Source organism: Pinus tabuliformis, chromosome Q (assembly GCF_031772625.1).
Source record: "Pinus tabuliformis cultivar Carrire ecotype Pingquan chromosome Q, CPIR1, whole genome shotgun sequence".
NCBI lineage: Eukaryota > Viridiplantae > Streptophyta > Pinopsida > Pinales > Pinaceae > Pinus > Pinus tabuliformis.
The window spans coordinates 441575695-441594239 of record NC_142296.1 but is presented as its reverse complement, the minus strand read 5'-3'; the positions used below and the strand labels follow the sequence as shown (position 1 = coordinate 441594239).

Sequence of the window (18545 nt, the reverse complement as noted above, 5' to 3'; positions counted from 1 at the left end):
CAGTTTCTTTCTAGTGATTTTGAGTGCAGGGGGATCCAGTCTAAATCAGGGTGGTGGGTGGTGCAAGACAAGTGATTGGAGTCACCTTCAAGTTGAAGCCCGAGAACACTTTAGGGTGGCAAGGTGGTGCTAGGGCAGGTTGTAGCCTGCACAAGGCGTTGGAGCGTCCATCCAGTTGCAACTGGTACACAGGGTGTTGGAGCATTCATCAAATTGGAGCCTGAGATCTAGAGCATTGAAGGGTCCTCCCAATTGCAGTTGGTAAATAGGGTGTAGGAGCATCCTACAGGTTGGACACTGTAAATCAAAGGGTTGGAGCCTCCTTCAGTGGCAGCTAAATACTTGATGTAATTAATTTTGAACATAAATATTAAGAAGCATTCGATGGTTTTTGACCCGGAGGGGATTTTCCACCTAAAAATCTCTGTCTATTGTCTTAAGTATTGTGCATTGTTGAAGGGTGTTGTTTATTGTTGATGAATGTTTATATTTATTTCATGCTAATGATAATTAATGCTCTAAAGATTAAAATTAACTAATTAAAAAGAAATATCGATTCACCCCCCTCTCAATAATTCCAACAAGTGTGGAGAAGTTCAAAGCTCATTTTGTGGCTAAGGGGTTTTCTCAGGGGGAAGGGATTGACTATGATGAGACTTTCGACCCTTGTAGCCAAGTACTCATCCAACAGGGCATTTATGTCTATTACAGCGCAGATGGGTTAGAGTATTCACTCGATGGATTTGAAGACGACCTTCCTCAATGGTGTGGTTGAGGAAGATATCCATATTAATCAGCCAAAGGGTGTTGAAGTACATGGGAGGGACTCTCATGTGTGCAGAATGAAGAGAGCATTGTATGGGGTCAAGCAGGCTCCCAAGGTGTGGTATGCCAGGATTGACAATTACTTGCAAGGCATGGGCTTCACCAAGAGTGAGGCAGACCCCAACCTGTATTACATTCTAAAAAAGGGAGAACCTCTTATTTTGGTGCTTTATGTTGATGACCAATTTCTTACAAGTTCTGAAAGGCTCAACTTAGAATGCAAGACGAATCTACATGTATTACTGTTATAAAGACTGAGAGGGGGTGAATCAGTATTTCCCTCTTTTTAATCAATTGGTTAACTTTATTAGTTCAGAGCATCAATGTAAACATAAAAGCATCACATCACATCAATAAGGCAGGGCACAAGAATTGGCTCAACAAAAAGCTCAGTTATGTATGATGTATGATGTACATACCTGTCCAGGCAAGTACGTTACAGGTTTCGTTATAAACAGGTCCATATCAGCTCACAGATTCCAGTTTTCAAAAGGATCTGATGCAGATGCACACACGTCTTTCTTCCACAAAATATCAGCATGCCATCACCAGAATTATTACATGCTCTGCTCACTTCCAACGTACCCCTAGATCACAACAAAACTTCAGTTTTCTGCACCAAATCTTGATCAACATCAATCAAAAGACTAAAATAGATGATCCTTCAGTTTATCCGCTGGCAAATAGTCTTTTCGTTGGTCTTATAACGTTCTCAAACCATAGAGAATAACACTCAGAAGATAGGTCAAAAGTGTTGCCACAAAATCTTCAAATAAAACAATTGGTTTGCAACTTTGATGCCCTAGAGTGGGCCAACGCCTCTAAAGAGAGATGCTAAGAGAGACCAAACAAATCCTTGTAAAGTGAGATGCCCAAAAAAATAAAGTGAATCTCCAAGGACCAAATCTAAACAAAGAACCAAAATTCCCAATGAATTTCCAAGAGACCCTAGCTTCTGTTTTTTGCTGTCTACTCAAGGACCGAAAGAGTTCAGAGCTTTATCTCAAGAAGAATCGTATTTCAAAGGTGTAAACTATATGCCTTCGTATAGTTTTGATGAATAACTAGAAAGGGCCAAACGACATGATTTTGATTTTTGAAAACTTATTGGAGCCAAAATGCTCCCTCCAAAATTTGAATTTAAAATTTAAAATCAAAACCCTTAGTTGTATTACTATTATGGCCTTCCAGAATAATAGATGCCACATCATCAATCTGCTAGGACAGTCAACTATTCAATGCCACTTCATCCTTAAGCCAACGAGATTGCTACATCAGCACTTGATCGCTCGTCATCACACTTGCTGCAGTATTGTCAACCCTTGGGGTTTTGAACCCTAAATTGGGGCTTTGACTTTGATTGGGCATATCTCACAAACTTTGAGGGCCCATGAAATGCTCCACATACCACCAGAATCAGCAAGACAAGTAGAATCCAACTGCAAAGGGTTCCAAGCCAAATTCCATGATCTGCTACCTGAAAAACTCCAATAACTGCGGGGTATCCTTATTGTCCAAGGAACCCAAACCCTAGGTACATCAAAATGCATCATCATCATATGCACCAAGGGTTCTGCATCTCATTCTTCACTTGTTTCTCCTGCTGCATCTGTTGCTTGACATCATTGACAACATACTCAACCACTATCATTCGCCATGACAATCAGAGTTGCATCAAGCTCTTTCTAAAAATATGGTGTTTCATGACAAGTAAAAACACATTCAAACCAAGTACCACTTCATCATATATTGTGTCCAAAAGACGACTATGACATTGTAGTACATACCTACAAAGGAGCAGGTAGCAGACATCCTCATCAAGGCCTTGATGAAGAGCAAGTTTGTATTCTTCAGGGATAAGTCAAGTGTTGTGTAGAACACCTTCCTCGCAAAGAGGGAGTGTTGAAACTGTAGCTTGGAAGGTGATTCTTCATTGGTCAAGTGCCATGACATGCATTCAATCACCTGAATTCACTTCTACAACTAAATTTAAATATTTCCTAAGTCTGAACCTTAAGCTAAAGTGAATAATTTTATTATTGACTTTATTGGCCAACTTTTTATAAAGTGAAAAAGGTTAATGACAGATTACGTCATGACCATTGATCTCAAGGGCGAAAAAGAAATATCAACCCTCCATCTCTTTGGAGATTAGGTCAGCTGCTATATGAATAGAAAATCGAGTTGTTGAGGGTGTATTCGACTTGGCACAAGAGAGACTGGGCAATCAGCTGAAAATTAGAGGGTTAAACTGACAGTAAAAGAGAGGAATAGTGCATAAATTGACTTCAAGAGAGGCTTAGAGGGCAAAATATTAAGTCGTACAACCACGAATTTGCAGGGCCAAACAGATCGAATTTGTTAGGTCATACAGCTGGGCCATACAACGATTTCTCTGGGTCGCACAAGTTGTTTGGGCAAGGTCATACACGAAAAATACAGAGATTTCTGTTGTTGTAATTTTTTGGAAAAATTCACTTTGTTGTAATCACCATTTTTAGAAACTGAATAGAGCCCACGTATGTTGGTTTTCCCCACATTGGGGTTTCCAAGGTAAAATTGTGTCATATTGTTTATGTGTTTGGTTTCATTGTTATTTTTGCTTTTGTTGTGAACGTTAAGTTAGGAACCCAATATGTTTGGTGTATAAAATAAAAGATCAAATTTCAATTTCATTTTCTATTCTAAGCATATTTTATTGGCACTAAATCTAAATCTAGGTTCAAAAGAAACTAACATATTACTCTATTAAATCTATTGTTGTTTATTCAATTACTTAGACCAAGTTCACATTCAAAGATTCAGCACGCCTCAAGGTTTAGGCAAACAAGCAATCATTGACTCAAGCACCAACTCTATAGGTAGAAAATCATATTTGATGCCTGCACAAGGCAAAGCCCTAAAACAAATAAACAAGAAACACAAAAATCTCTTAAGGGGCCCATAAATGATTATACTTTCCTTAAACATACAAGGTGTAGGAAGCCCCTCATAAAGACTATCCCTCTTATTATTGGTCGACATCTCCGAGTGAGATGTTATAATAATATAAGAAACAATAACTGAAGGTCACAAATTAGCTATGTAGCATGGATTCGCGAACCCGGGAGTGGGGTTCGCGAACCTATCCTGAGTTCTCATCCCCACGAACCGAGTGCTGGAGAGGGTACTTCCCAGATGAACCCAAACAAACTCGAATCTCGATACTTTCCATAAGAACCTGGTACTCAATGGCTTCGAGCTTGGTTCTTTTGCGTAAACGGGTTCGCCAAACCTCAAAATTGGGTGCATGAACCCCAAAAATGGGTGCGGGAGGGGTTCTTGAGTGGCGCGCGGCAAGGAAAAAAAAATCATAAAACAAAAGCAAATTTTAATAGTTATGTTGATTACTCTAATACTAAGAATATGTGTGTTTATGTTGATTATTGTCTACCTTGTTGATTTGTGGACTCTCTTTTATGCCAAGCAGCATGCAATGCCATATCCTAGTTCACTAGGAGTTGAATGGGTTTATTTTTTGTTGTTGCAGTTTAGCTTTCTTTTCCATTTGTTGGGTAAGTCTCGAGGATTCGAATGTTGCACTTAATCACCACCAAGAACCTTGCCAATACATCAATCTGAGAATGTACACTTCAGATGCAGCATTCTACACCTAACTTTCTAGAAGAATGGTCAATGTTATGTTTTTGGTAATTCTTTGTTATGTCAATGTAAATAAAGGATGACTGCTTATTTACTTTGAAAGAACCTTACTGCTATTGTTTTGCAACATGTTATTTTTCTACACATCATCTAACATCTGGCTACCATTATGGAAATGCCTTAGGGCAAATTTTGAATGTAGTATGGCAATGGACCTAAGTCACATGACACGAGAGACGGAGGACAAGTAAATACAAGTATTCAACACGAGACACAACAACCCCGGAAATAGGACACGAGGAACACGTTATATATATATATATATATATCCATATATATATATATATATTGAAATATAGTTCATGATCCTTCATGATCCATATATCTATATATATATATATATATATATATATAAATTATAGTTCATGATCCATATTAAGTTACTGAAATATAGTATTAATTTATTAATTTACTATATCAATGATGTTCATTGCTCACAGTTCAATATTCATTATTGAATCTTCATGTTATTAACTTATTAAACAGATTGAGAACCAAATCAATTATCTCAACAAGGTCATTTTGCGTATTGCACATATGACATCAAACACTGATATTTTCTTTCTCAACAGTTCTTGCTCTCTTGCTGACTAGTATATGAATTTGACTTACAAAAGTTCCACATCCTAGAAAATGTGGGCAAATGCAAGACAAACTCAGCTAGGTAGAGCCCTATATATTAAAGTCAACTCTCTGTAGCCATTGAAATTTGCAATTAAAACAATACAATGGCTATTTATGCATGCTTTCTTCATTGGTCAAACTTGGAGATATGCAGGGAGTCGAAAAATGTTTTGAAGAGTGGGAATACGATGGCCTAAGTTATGATTCTAGAGCCTCTTTGTTGATGTATTTTTCATTTAGAGATGCATTGCACCAGGTGTTATTTTGGTTATATACACTCTTGCTGTATAAATGGGAACTTTTGCATGTTTGTGTATAAATAGTTTGAATTCATATGGATGCACATGAATATTTATGTTTTTCTTTAAAATTTGAATATTTTATGTATTTTTTGGTCGACTGGCTTTTTCAGGGTTGATTGATTTAGTTCTGATAACATTGTTTGAGACTATATATCTACTAGCATAGATTTGTCTTAACCACAGATGCATTTAAACACCCATTAGAATGTGTGCCTTAGATAGTCTTCTATAGCAGCAACAGCATGCACAACAAATCTGGGCACCTTTGTCACAACAGCTGTAGATCCATTCAGTTCTAGATAAAGCACTAAGTTCCACAACAAATCTGGGCACCTTTGTCACAACAGCTGTAGATGCATTCAGTTCTAGATAAAGCACTAAGTTCCGTGAACTTTATTTATAACTGTCTACCATTCAGTTCTAGATAAAGCACCAAGTTCCGTGAACTGTCTGTCTGTCATTGAGTTGACTGTGAGCTTCAGTGCAGATTCAAAGGGAAACTTAACTGCCTCTTTGAGCACACTACCACATCCCTTCATGCAGATCTCTAGATCAAAGTGTGAGATCTGTTTTTGTAAACCCTAAAATGCACCCCTTTCAGATATTCAAGAGAAAGGGCAGAGATACAGATTCGTTATTGAATTTTGAGTCTAACAGCTAGCAGTTTAGATTTTTCCCAGTAGGAGATCTTTCTGAAAAGCAGTTGCCAATCATCTATTGAGTTATGTTTATTGTTTTCCACGGTATGTGTTTATGGATTCTTGCATCTAGTACTTGGAGCTCTTTTGATAGGAATTACATTACAGTACAGAATTTGTTTACCATGATATAGAAAATTTTACATTGCATCAGAGTATAGTTGCTGAAACCTTCCAGGAATCCAGGCATGGATAGTTAGGCTGCTACCTGTGAGAGGAGGTCGTCGAGCGGTTTCAAGGGTGACATCCCCATGATCTGTGCTTGAGAAAAGCACAATGAACCTATGATATGTTGGTTTTTTGTTAGGCTATTGATCTGTTTTATTTAGCAGAATATTCTAATGCAGGAGTATGACTACATTGACTCTCAGATACAAAGACAAATTGGAAGGTCCCTCTAACTTCAAGTGTCAAAAGTTTCGAAACTTTGCTTCTCAATGTGATGAGAAGAAGGGGAACGACAAGTAGCAGCAATAGAAGCAATTTGCAGGGAATGCAAAAGCATGAACTGGGATGAATGAGCTTTCATTCAAACTTGAGACACATTTCTCAATGGTCTCATGCCTGTCATCTAACACCATACCAAGTGTCGATTAGCATGTGGATGGTGGAGCCTCCAAACATATGACCTCTAACTGGAGGGCTTCAACAAACTTCAGGAGCAAGAATCACACATACAGGTGGAACTTGGTGTTGATGCCATGTATCCAATGGCAAGAGTGGGATCCATCACATTCTACATGACATTAGGCAATATCCTTGAGCTTATTGCTGTTTAATATGCATTTGGCTTAACTATAAATCTCCTTTCAGTTTCAATGATGACAAATCCTTGAATATATGGCTAAGTTTGACAATCAGCAAATCATCTTCCAAAAGAGATGCCCAAACCCTAGTTAAATGTCGGACAAAGATATTCAAGATGGTGGTCTTTTCAGGCTGAGGGTGGATACTATGAGAGCTCTACTGCATGACAATAACAACTTGTATGAGCTATGGCTCAAGAGAGTAGGTCACTTGCACTAGGAGCATTACTAAACATGAGGAACATGGTGTAAGCATTATTGGACATCAAGATTGAGGGGTGTGCAAGAGTTATGCACTCGACAAGCATGTGAAGGCTGATTTTATATCGGTGATCATAGGTCGCCAAATTCTTGGCCTGATCCATTCAAATGTATGTGGACCCATGTAATCATCTGCCTTATCAAGCAACACTTACTATGTATCTTTTATAGATGATCCTTCCAAGAATCCTAAATTTTCTACATCAAGACCAAGGATGAGGTCTTCGAGAAGCTTCAAGAGTTTAAGGCTCTTCTAGAAAATAAAACAGGAAAGGAGAATAAGTATTAGGGTCAAACAATAGAGGGGAGTGTACCTCCAAAGAATTTGTTGTAATGTTCCCGAGTAATTTATTGGCCCAATGGGCAAAGTAGCCTATCGATCCCCATAGGCTATAGTCCTCGATAAAGGGGAAAAACACCAAAATACCCAGTATTTGTGCAAGTTTGGGGCAGTTGAGCAAATAAACCCAGAATTGGGTTTTGAGTAAGATTTACTCAATCATTCAAGAAGATGAAACCCCTTAAGAAAATCTATAAATAGAGGAGGATAGAATTCATTTTGATTATTATTGTGGATCAATTTATCTCTGTTTTTCTTGAGTCTGAGACTGAGGGTTTAAGACCCCTTTTTCTCCTATCAATTTTGGTGGTGAAAGATGCCACCCTAGTTGATAAAACTCCTTGCATCTTTATTTGTTTACTTTGTTCTGACACAAGTAGTTGAAGGAATTTTGCTGGTCTGAGAAGGATTATCAAGGACATCTGAATTTGCTCCTGAGGACACGCGAATTTGTAGCAAAATTTTTGGGCAAATCAAGACTAAAATCTCACGAACTTACTGTGGCAAATAGTAGTGCTCTTCTTGAGGACCCGAGGCCAAGCAAATATCACTCCAACCAATTCAAATGAGTTTACAAAGGATTATTGTTATTCTGTACATATTGAGGATTCCGAAGCGTTTTCAGACTGTTTGAAATTCGGTAACAATCTGCGATTATCTGAAGCAAGCAGTTGAGTATCATCCTAAAGTGACGCAAGTCTATCGGAACAATCACCGCTGCCGAAGTGAATTGTAAACTGATCATATCCTTCTGAGGCAGTCGTAGGGTGTTTATCTTACTCAACAATGATGGAAAAGGTGTAGGGGCTTTGGAGTGCAGTGACAGAAGTGTAACACGATTAATCAGAGCCACAAGACGATTGTAGCGGAAATTGTGAATCCTTTGAGTATTAGATTGAACCTTGAAAATATTCCGTATCTCATTCTGTGTATTTTCTGACAAAGTTCGCACATTCCAAAACCCAAAGTATACGCTTGACGACAAATTGCACTAGGGTAGTTACTCCGTGACAGACTGAAGATTAAAGTGTTTCGAGGGAGATCCGAGCAAGGCTCAAAATTTAGTATAATTTGAAAGTGCAGTGGTATTACGTAATTCTTAAAGTGTTTTCTTCCTCCTGACGTGAGTCAACTGAAATACAAGTCAACTGTGGCAGCGAACGATATCACCCGAGTTGATAGTCGAAGGATTCGGAAGCCGATGCAAGACCACTAGGGAATGATTTTCGTGGGTTCTTGTAATAGACAAGTCAAATTATTCGGAACCTAACGCAAGATCATTTGGAAACAATTTATGTGGGTTCCTAAAATAGATGGGCATGGTATGAAGATAGAACGATCCCATTCGCAACCCCTGTGGCAAATCAAATGGGATTTTTTGAGGCAGAATTCATAGACCCAAGATTCTGAATTAGATGAGAAATCTCTATTATCAAACTAGTTTTGTCCACCACCATTGAACGTTAACCATATTGTTAGATTTCAGACTTTTGTGATCTATATTGCAAATGAGAATGCCTTTCAGATTAATCACATCATTGTGAATAAATTTTTAGTGTTGTGCCAGATTGTTAGTGAAATTGCTGATCAATGACAATATACTGAACTGGATTTATTTCAATTATTGATTGAAGTTTGAATTTATTGAATGTTGCATTCTATGGTCAGTCGAAGTTTCAATTATTGATTGAAGTTTGAATCTATTGAATGTTGCATTCTCTGTTCAGTCTATTGTATCACTGAGAAGTTATTTTTTCGTTGAAGAATGCAATATTTGGTATTGAGTTAACTAGTATTTGGAAAGAGAAATTCTTCTAAAACCTTAGTACCATAGAAACCCTATGGCAAAATTGCCCTAGCTCATTACATTTGTTGTGAACATAAACATAAAAAATAATATAATGAAATAATTCATAATTAAATAAAGATAATTAGTATAATGAAAAGCCATGACTGTTTATGAAAGGGCATCCAGCCTAGGTATATATAAGGAGCCCTCATTGCATTCCATCATATCATTCTCTCATGAATTATTCAATATATCATTATCCTTAAAATGGATTTCTTTATTGTATTCCAAGTGTTTTGAATACCTAACTTGTGAGCCAAGTTTGGTTATCACATTTGGTATCAGAGCCTCATTATCTGATCCTGGTCTTTGGCCACGCTCTTATCAGAGCTTTATTTTTTGATGTTGCACTTTGGCCACCAGACTTTTGGTCAAAATTTTGTTGCCCTTACCAAAATCTTAGCGGGCCCTTTGGCCACTCAATTTTTTACCGTTATCTAAACTTAGGGTCTTTGGCCAAAACTAGGCCTTCCAACATTTTCAAAGTTTTGTTCAATAAAATTAATTCTGCTGCGAAAAAAAGGGAACAAATACTGATCCAGATTCCAAATAACATCACAATTCAAAAGGATCCCAATCCAACTGAAGTGAAGACATAATCAGACGTTGCAATTCAGATGACGTAAATTCCAAGTGAAGATACAGCGATCAACCAAGCAACATCAGTGTGTGAAGGAAATCATATGCCTCGACTTTCAAGTAATTCAAGAAATCACCACAAGCATGATAAGGGAAAATCAAGACAAGAACTCATTATCAACATCCAAATCATAACAGCAGACATCTCAAACAATCAACATATCAATATCACTCAGGACAAAAACCAACTAACTTACATTCCAAGGAATATTGATGCCGGTGCAACTAAGTCTTATAATAACAATTCATCTTGGGTATAAAATAAGTACAAAGTTCCACAAAAGATTGAAGTGAGATGGTTAAAACATTTTTCGATTCAACAATTTTGCTCAACATTAAGAATTTCATATCGTCTCGTATCATCGAAGATGATAGCTCCAAGAGTAGAGAGTGATACAAGGAAATTACATGGCAGAAAAACGACATCAAAACTTTCCATAAATATGCTTTGAAGATAGATTTTCTAAAGGGAAAGTAATGTTATGAACATAAATATATAAATAATAATTAGTATAATGAAAATATTTGTCTCAAAGAGCATGACTATTTATAAAAGTATATCCAGCCTAGGTATATAAAAGGGGCGCCCATTGTATCCCATCATATCATTCTCTCATACATTATTCAATATATTATTATTTCTAAAATGGATTTCGTTATTGTATTCCAAGTTTTTTGGACACCTAACTCATAAGCCAAGTTTGGTTGATAATGCCCTACAACCCTAAGAAAAATGGGGTTGCAAAGAGAGACAACAGGTCCACAAAAAAATAGCGAAATTTGTGATCCATGATCTAGACCTACCTGTCAATCCAAGAGGTAACTCCTCAAAACAAATCATGATATTCATTCAGGTTGGTCATTATTATATACATGAGGGAGAGACTGTTCATTTCATCTCCCGATGAATCTTCATCTTTTCTATTATTTATTTACATTAATTACAATTGTTCACCCAATCCTTATGATTAGGTGTCAACATTCCCCCCTTAATCTTAAGGGATGTTGGTGAGTCCAAGCATCGTTCTGAATCTTTCAAGCTTTTCTCTTCCAAGCGCTTTGGTGAAGATGTTTGCAATTTGCTCATTAGTGGAACAATGGCAGAGATGGATTGTTTTGGCCTCAACATGATGTCGAATCAGATGATATTTAGTATTGATGTGCTTCGTTCGATCATGGAACTTTGGGTTCTTGGCCAACTTTATTCTCGAGGTATTGTCGCCGAGGTATTGTCAATCATGAGTGGAATCAATTGTACTGTTTTACCTGCAAATCTTCAAGAATTTTCCTGAGCCACACAATTTCTTTTGTTGTCTCAGCTGCTGCCACATATTCTGCCTCTGTTGTGGAATCTGCTGGAACTGATTGTTTGCGTGATCTCCAGGAGACAGCTCCTGATCCAAGACTCATAGCATAACCTGAAGTAGATACCCCAGTTTCTTTGTCTCCATCGAAGTCTGAATCAGAGTATCCAATCAAGCTGAAGTCGCCCACCTGTGTATACTTGATTCCAAAGTCTTGAGTTCCCTTCAAGTACCTTAGAACTCTTTTTGCAGCAGACCAATGTCCCTCACAAGGCTTTTGCATAAACCTGGAGAGGATTCCAACAGCAAACGAAATGTCTAGTCTAGTAGTAGTTAGGTAGTTGAGACTTCCTACAAGCTGTCTATACTTTGTTGCATCCTCAAATTCTTTTCCTTCAATGGATGTGAGCTTTAAGTTTTGTTCCATTGGAGTAGTAAGAGGATTGCATTCTGTCATGCCAAACCTGTTCAATAGATCTCCAATGTACTTCTTTTGAGAAAGGAATATGGACTTCGGATGTTGAGTTACTTCAATACCAAGATAGTAATGAACATAGCCCAAATCAGTCATTTCAAAACCTTTCCTCAATTCCTTCTTTATGGATGCAATGTAGCTTTCATTGTTCCTACATATACCACAATATATACCATTGTTTTGCCAACCTTCTTGACAAACAAAGTTGCATCATCAAGATCATAATGTTTGAAATTGAGTTTCAGAAGATGCTCAGTTAGATTTTCATATCAGGCTCGCGGTGCTTGTTTGAGGCCATACAACGATTTCACAAGTTTGCATACTTTATGTTCATGTCCTTTCACAGCAAATCCTTCAGGCTGGGACATAAAAACATTCTCTTTTAGATCTCCATTCAAGAAAGCAGTTTTTACATCCATTTGATGGACTTTCCAACCGTTTTGAGCTGCTAGGGCAAAGAGTGTCCGAATGGTAGCTCAATTTGCTGTGGGGGAAAAAGTCTCCTCATAATCAACCCCTTCCTTCTGTGCAAAACGTTTTGCCACAAGCCTGGCTTTGTGCTTGTCAAGTGAGCCATCAGCTTTATACTTGTTCTTGTAGACCCACTTGCACCCAATTGGTTTGGTTCCTAATAGAGGATCAACCAGCTTCCAAGTGCCATTCTTTATCAGGGCATCATACTCCTTTTGCATCGCTTCTTTCCATTCATCATGAGAAGCAGCTTCTTTGAAGGAAGTTGGTTCGAAATTTGTAGACAAATTCAATTCACAATCATAAGAAACATCCATATCAACAGGTGAATTAGAGTCATCTACATCACCTCCATTTTGCCGATTTGAATTTCTAGTTCCTGTCTTTCCAACCTCATCAGGATGAACACTTTCAAGTGTCTTTGTCAGCCACTTTGGGGGACCTTTCTCAGATGGTCCAGGCTGCTCCATTGATTGAGTTGGGACTAAATCAAGATTGAGTCTCCCAATTCTATCAATCACATCACTTAAAGTATCATCCGTTGTTGGAGTTTCATGCGGGGGAGAGAGTGCTTCAGAAGAAGATTCCACAGGTTGATCTAGTATAGGAATCCCCCCTTCAAGATGTGGAATTTGATTATCAAATTCTTGAAATGATTTTGCATTTGCGAATCTATCCAAGCGATCAAGTTGCCGCTCAACAACATTGTCAGTTTTGGATGATTCAAGAAAGATTACATCTCTAGATACAACAAACTTTTTATTGACTTCATCATAGAGACGGTATGCTTTGGAGGTGTTTGAATACCCCGGGAAGATACACTTACGACTTCTTGCACCAAGTTTGTTTCTATGTACCTTTGGTATCAAGGCATAACATGTGGAACCAAAGACCCTGAGATGCTTTACTGAAGGAATGTGCCCATACCACATTTCATAAGGAGTCTTGTTTCTAATAGCATTAGATGGACATATATTCTTTACATATACAGCACATAGAAATGCATCAACCCAAAACATCAATTTTACATTTTTGAAAAACATCATGGAGCGTACCATATTTAAGATTGTCCTATTCATTCTTTCAGCTTCTCCATTCTGTTGGGGATTATAAGGTATAGTTGTTTGATGTTGGATCCCATGTTGGCAAAGATAGTTTTCAAATTCATTTGAAGTGTATTCTTTTCCATTATCAGTGCGAAGAGAGCCAATATGAGATTGTGCATCATTTTCAATCCATGTATGAAAGTTCTTGAATGTTTGAAAAGTATCAGATTTTTTCTTCAATAAATAAACCCAACACATTCTGGTGTAGTCATCAATAAATGTCATCGTATATTTATTTCCATTTGCAGAAGGAACAGGCATTGGACCACATAAATCTGAATGAATGAGTTCAAGTTTTCTATGTGCTCTTGAATGTGAATCATGAAAAAACTGTTTGCTATGCTTTACTAGAATGCAAGCATCACATTGCTTAAGTTTCCTAGGAATTGTAAGCAAACTAGTAACACCATTTTTCTTCAACAAGCGCAGGATGTCATAGTTCAAATGTCCAAATCTAGCATGCCATACTAAACTTGATGGAAGTGTACCTTCTTCATAATGAGAATTGTATGAGAAATGTTGTCCACAAGCAGAGGTACCCTGCAGCTTGAGAAGCCATTCTTCTTCTATCCCCCTCATGACAAGTAAGTGGTCAGATGCTTTTCTCACCTCAAGCTTGCCATCAAACATATGAATGGAGTGACCTTGCTGGCGGATGTGGACCAAGGACAGCAAGTTTCTCTTCAACTGTGGGAGATATAGAACATGAGGCAGAAGAAAGTCTGGAAGACCAAGCAATTTAAGCCTGATTGTGCCAAGCCCTGATGGCTTGAGTTTTGATTGGTCTGCAAAGTATACTGCTCCATCAACATTGTCAGTGAATTCTTCAAAAAAATCTTTTCTATGAGTCATGTGGCAAGTTGCTCCTGAATCAAGCAACCAATCATTTTTCCAAGAAGCAAGTGAAGCATTAAATAAGTCTTCATTTACTCCAATATTACATCTTGCCACAACATAATGAGCGGATTCGGGTGCTTTACCTTTGTCTGTGTCATTACTTTTACCTTTGGGTTGGTTTCTTTGTTGCTCAATTTTGTCCCAAGGTAACTTGCATGTGGAGGCATCATGTGATCCATTTCTTTTGCAGCGTATGCAGTGCAAATCTGGCTTTTCTCCTTGAGAGTGTCTGCCCCCCTTCCTCTGAAATATCTTCCTCTTCCTCTTCGACCACCTCTTCCTCTAGAAGAATCTTGAGCAAGATTCTTTTCTCTTTGAGCAAGACACAGCCTCTTCAGAAGATTCAGGTGTTGTCTTCTTTTCAAAAGCTTTCTCTCTTTCAGCGATTTTTTTTACAAGGGAGTCAAAGGTAATATCTTTGAGATTTCCATTTGCTTGCAATGACTCAAGATAATTGGAGTAAGTAGGATAAAGTGCCTTGAGAAAAGCGATCAGAGGAATATCCAATTCAACCTTAGTGGCTTTGATATCATGCATTATAGATTTTACTTCGGATGCAAGAGCAAGAGGATCATTATTTTGTAATTCAAGAGTGAAGAGTTTAATCATGAGTTGAACAACTTCAAGTGCAAAGTGTGAGTCATAGAGTTCCTTCAGTTTTTGTAAGGCTTCGAAAGCATTTGAAAATGGCAAAATATGGCGACTCACCTCTTCACTTACTAATGCTGCAACCAATGCATAGGCCTTGCTGTTCTTACTTTCCCAAATGGCAAACTCCTTGTCTGAGATAGGTTGTTCTGGCTCTTTGTCTCCGTCTCCAACACACACTCCTTTCCACAACTCATTGAAAATGAGGGTGTGTTTTATTTTCCAGGACCACTCAAGATAGTTCTCCTTGCCAGTGAAAACTACTCCCACAATAGATATGATTGAATGCATTGTAAAATCTATGTACTGTGGAAAAAAATACTTCTGCTACAAAATTTTACTCCTAAAAAAATCTGATTTTGATATCTGGAGACAGAGGTATCACTGTACAAAATGTAATACCATACACCACTAAACATCATTCAGCGTAATAGCATGCACCATTCACCAACTCTAATATTCAATGCCATACACATATACAATGCAACAGCAACAACGATATATCCCACAGCGATATATCAATCTTCACCTAATTTGAACCAAAAATACCATGCCAGAACATAGCATTGTCAACAAAAAGGCCACAAAAATATATTCACTGTGTATACATCCAGAAAATCTCATCAACAACAACAACAATCACAAAAATACCGCTACCAGAACACAGCATTGCAGCAACAGCGATATATCATGGAGCAGTCGTAGTCATATATTTTGCAACAGAGGGAGTGTTAAAAACATGAGTGGTATTACCACACGGGGGAGGCCACCATGTTTAACACAAGAGGAGTTATATTAATACGCTAAGGCGGGAGTCATACACGCTGTGTAGAGTCGAGAAGCGTATGGAGGCCGAGGTGTATGGAGGCCATGGTACTACCAACTGGGAGTCGGGTGGTTTGTAGAGGTATTAACCAGAGCGGAATTCAACGTATTTAAAAGCCTTCGACGAATTTGAAAACATACTAGCACAAAACTCAACGCATATGCTGCATACCAGTAGAGCAAGGTCGTATGGGAGAGGCCGAGGCAGCGTGTGGGAGTCGACTGTGTATGGAGGAAGGGCCGAACGCAGCTCCGGGAATATTACCATAGTTCAACGCAACTCTAGGAATATACATAGTCGTTGTACTGCATCGCACTAGAGCTCAAGCCACACATACTTCAAAAAAAATTGTAACGCACTGAGGGTAGACAGAGGATGTAGCGCAAAAATTTGGGACATAGGGACAGTATTACAGAGATTTTACAGAGATTTGACAGAGATGACAGTCTACAAAAATGCAGAACAGAGGCAGGAAGGAGTTACAAATTAAAGAGGGAAGCCAAAAATGGCGCTGGCTCTGATACCATGTCAGACCAGGAGGTAACTCCTCAAAACAAATCATGATATTCATTCAGGTTGGTCATTATTATATACATGAGGGAGAGACTGTTCATTTCATCTCCCGGTGACTCTTCATCTTTTCTATTATTTATTTACATTAATTACAATTGTTCACCCAATCCCTATGATTAGGTGTCGACACTACCCATGTGTCTCTAGGCAAAAGCATGTTTCACAACTATCTATATTCTTAATAGGTGTTGAAGTACAAGACACTAGTGAAGGCTCAAGTAGCACATCTTCAAGTTTTTAACTGTCTTGTTTACATTCATATCTCAAATGAGAAAAGGACCAATTGGAACCTCCTAGTTTTAAAGGTTATCTTTGTAGGTTAGAATGAGAATGTGAAAGCTTTTGGAGTCTACATTTGATCTGAAAATGAGATCTTAAATCAATATTAAGGTATTACAAACTCATGTGCAGGAATGCCTATATTACTTAGTGCAATGGATTGAAAAGATTGCGAATAATATAGACAATGAGCAGTTAGAAAACATAACAGACACACACATCAACACAGCAAATAATCAAGGAGTTCACCAAACTTCTTGGCTACATCTCTTGGTCCAGCTTTCAATGTCGACCTCTATATTAAGTCTTTAAGAGCAGAATATTACAAGTGTGAGCTCAAGCAGAGCTATAACACAACAACAGTGATATTACACAGGGATTTCACTCGAAAACCTCGAGTTTAAAGAGTACACAGACTCTCCCTCTTAGTGCCTTTGATCAACTGTTCATAGCTGCATTTTCTCTGACTCTCTGTCTCTGAGCAACTGCTTCTCTGAGTAACTACCTCCCTGTCCCTGTCTCTGCCATTGGGTGGTTTTTTAAGCCTCTCGGCCCTGTCTATTTGCCTTCCCTCCTCGAGCTTTCTGGCTCCTGGCCCCTGTTCGTTCATCTCCCTTTCGAGCATTAAACAATCATTGTAAAACGCTTAAGGTATGGTGGCCACCTCTTTGTAACGAAAAGGACCACTGGCGCGAGTGAAATCCCCGGGAATACGTTTCTTGTTCAAAAACGGAAATACACTAAAAACAATGGAAAATACGACCAACAAACCAAAGCCTGGAACTCAAAAGATATTGAATCCGACCTATAATCCTATCAAGTCCACGTTATATCGCTGTCGCAAGCCCACTATTGATCTACGACCTTCCAATCCAACGACTGACAGCCATTTTGGGTGGCCCACTTGCACAAAGGTTACCCGCTCGAAAAGGCGGTTTTCTCTCTTCTGCAGTGTGCTACATGTCGGTCGGTGTATGGGATCGGGCGAAGCTCATCCAATACCACTTACCGCCTGAAGCCCGCCCGAAATCCCGCTTACCACGAAACTCAAATAACATAAAGCTGCATCTATAAACCTTTCGGGTCCGGCTTTATCACTTCTGGTCATTTCCCTTTGTATTTTGGTTTTATGACAGAAATGCACCAATACACAGAAAAAGCCCGACAAACACTTTTATTGGAACTCAAAATTATATAGTGTCGCATTTATAAACCCTTTCGGGTCCAACTTATCACTATCGCAAGTCACATGTTGCATAGGCCCCGCTCCTTTGTATTGCTTTGATGCGACATTGCGATGCGATCGGCGATCGCATATCGCTAATCCTCAACCCCTCGGTAAGTCCTCCTTTCTGTTATAGCAATGTGATATTGCGAGTTGATCTGGACTGTTGATTTGCGCGCTCCATCAACGGTCCTCGTTAAATCGCGCTGATCGCTATCGCGATTTCCATAGCGCGATAGCGCCGCCTCCGATATACTCCGCTGGCCTCTCCTGATTGCGATATCCCGATTCAATTTGGACCGTTGATCTGTTTGATCCAATGGCTCTGGTGCAGCGGCATTTGAACCTCTAATAGCTCTGTTTTCCGCCATTCTTTCACTGTTTTCCCTTGCGATAGTGTTTCCGATAATATTAAAAACTTAGACTGAGAGGTTTTAGTATCCATTTTGGATCACGCCTTCCTACTGAAAAGCTTTTGGACCACCAAAAGTTGGTTTTTAGACATCGATCAAGTGAGGATACAGCTCCCTCACTTGTTTAACTTCTATCCATCGTGCTTTGCTTGGATTTAACCCTTTGAGCCCTACTCTCAGATACTCAACATCCCCTTGACGCGTAGTTCTTACCTTCCTGTCTAGAACTGTGTCCTCCTGTAACTCATTGAGATACTCAAGCAACAAATCCCAATAGAAGGC

The 18545-nt window shown here is 38.6% G+C and overlaps 1 protein-coding gene across 1 annotated transcript in view; it reads right to left on the bottom strand.

Moving 5' to 3' along the window:
- LCBK1 (long-chain base (LCB) kinase 1) overlaps nucleotides 1-18545 on the bottom strand; it is a 140251-nt gene that overhangs the window by 104744 nt on the left and 16962 nt on the right. Inside the window, exon 3 of the mRNA XM_089386998.1 lies at nucleotides 1245-1412. The gene's annotated coding sequence lies outside the window, so the exon portion shown is untranslated. The remainder of the gene's footprint in view (nucleotides 1-1244; nucleotides 1413-18545) is intronic.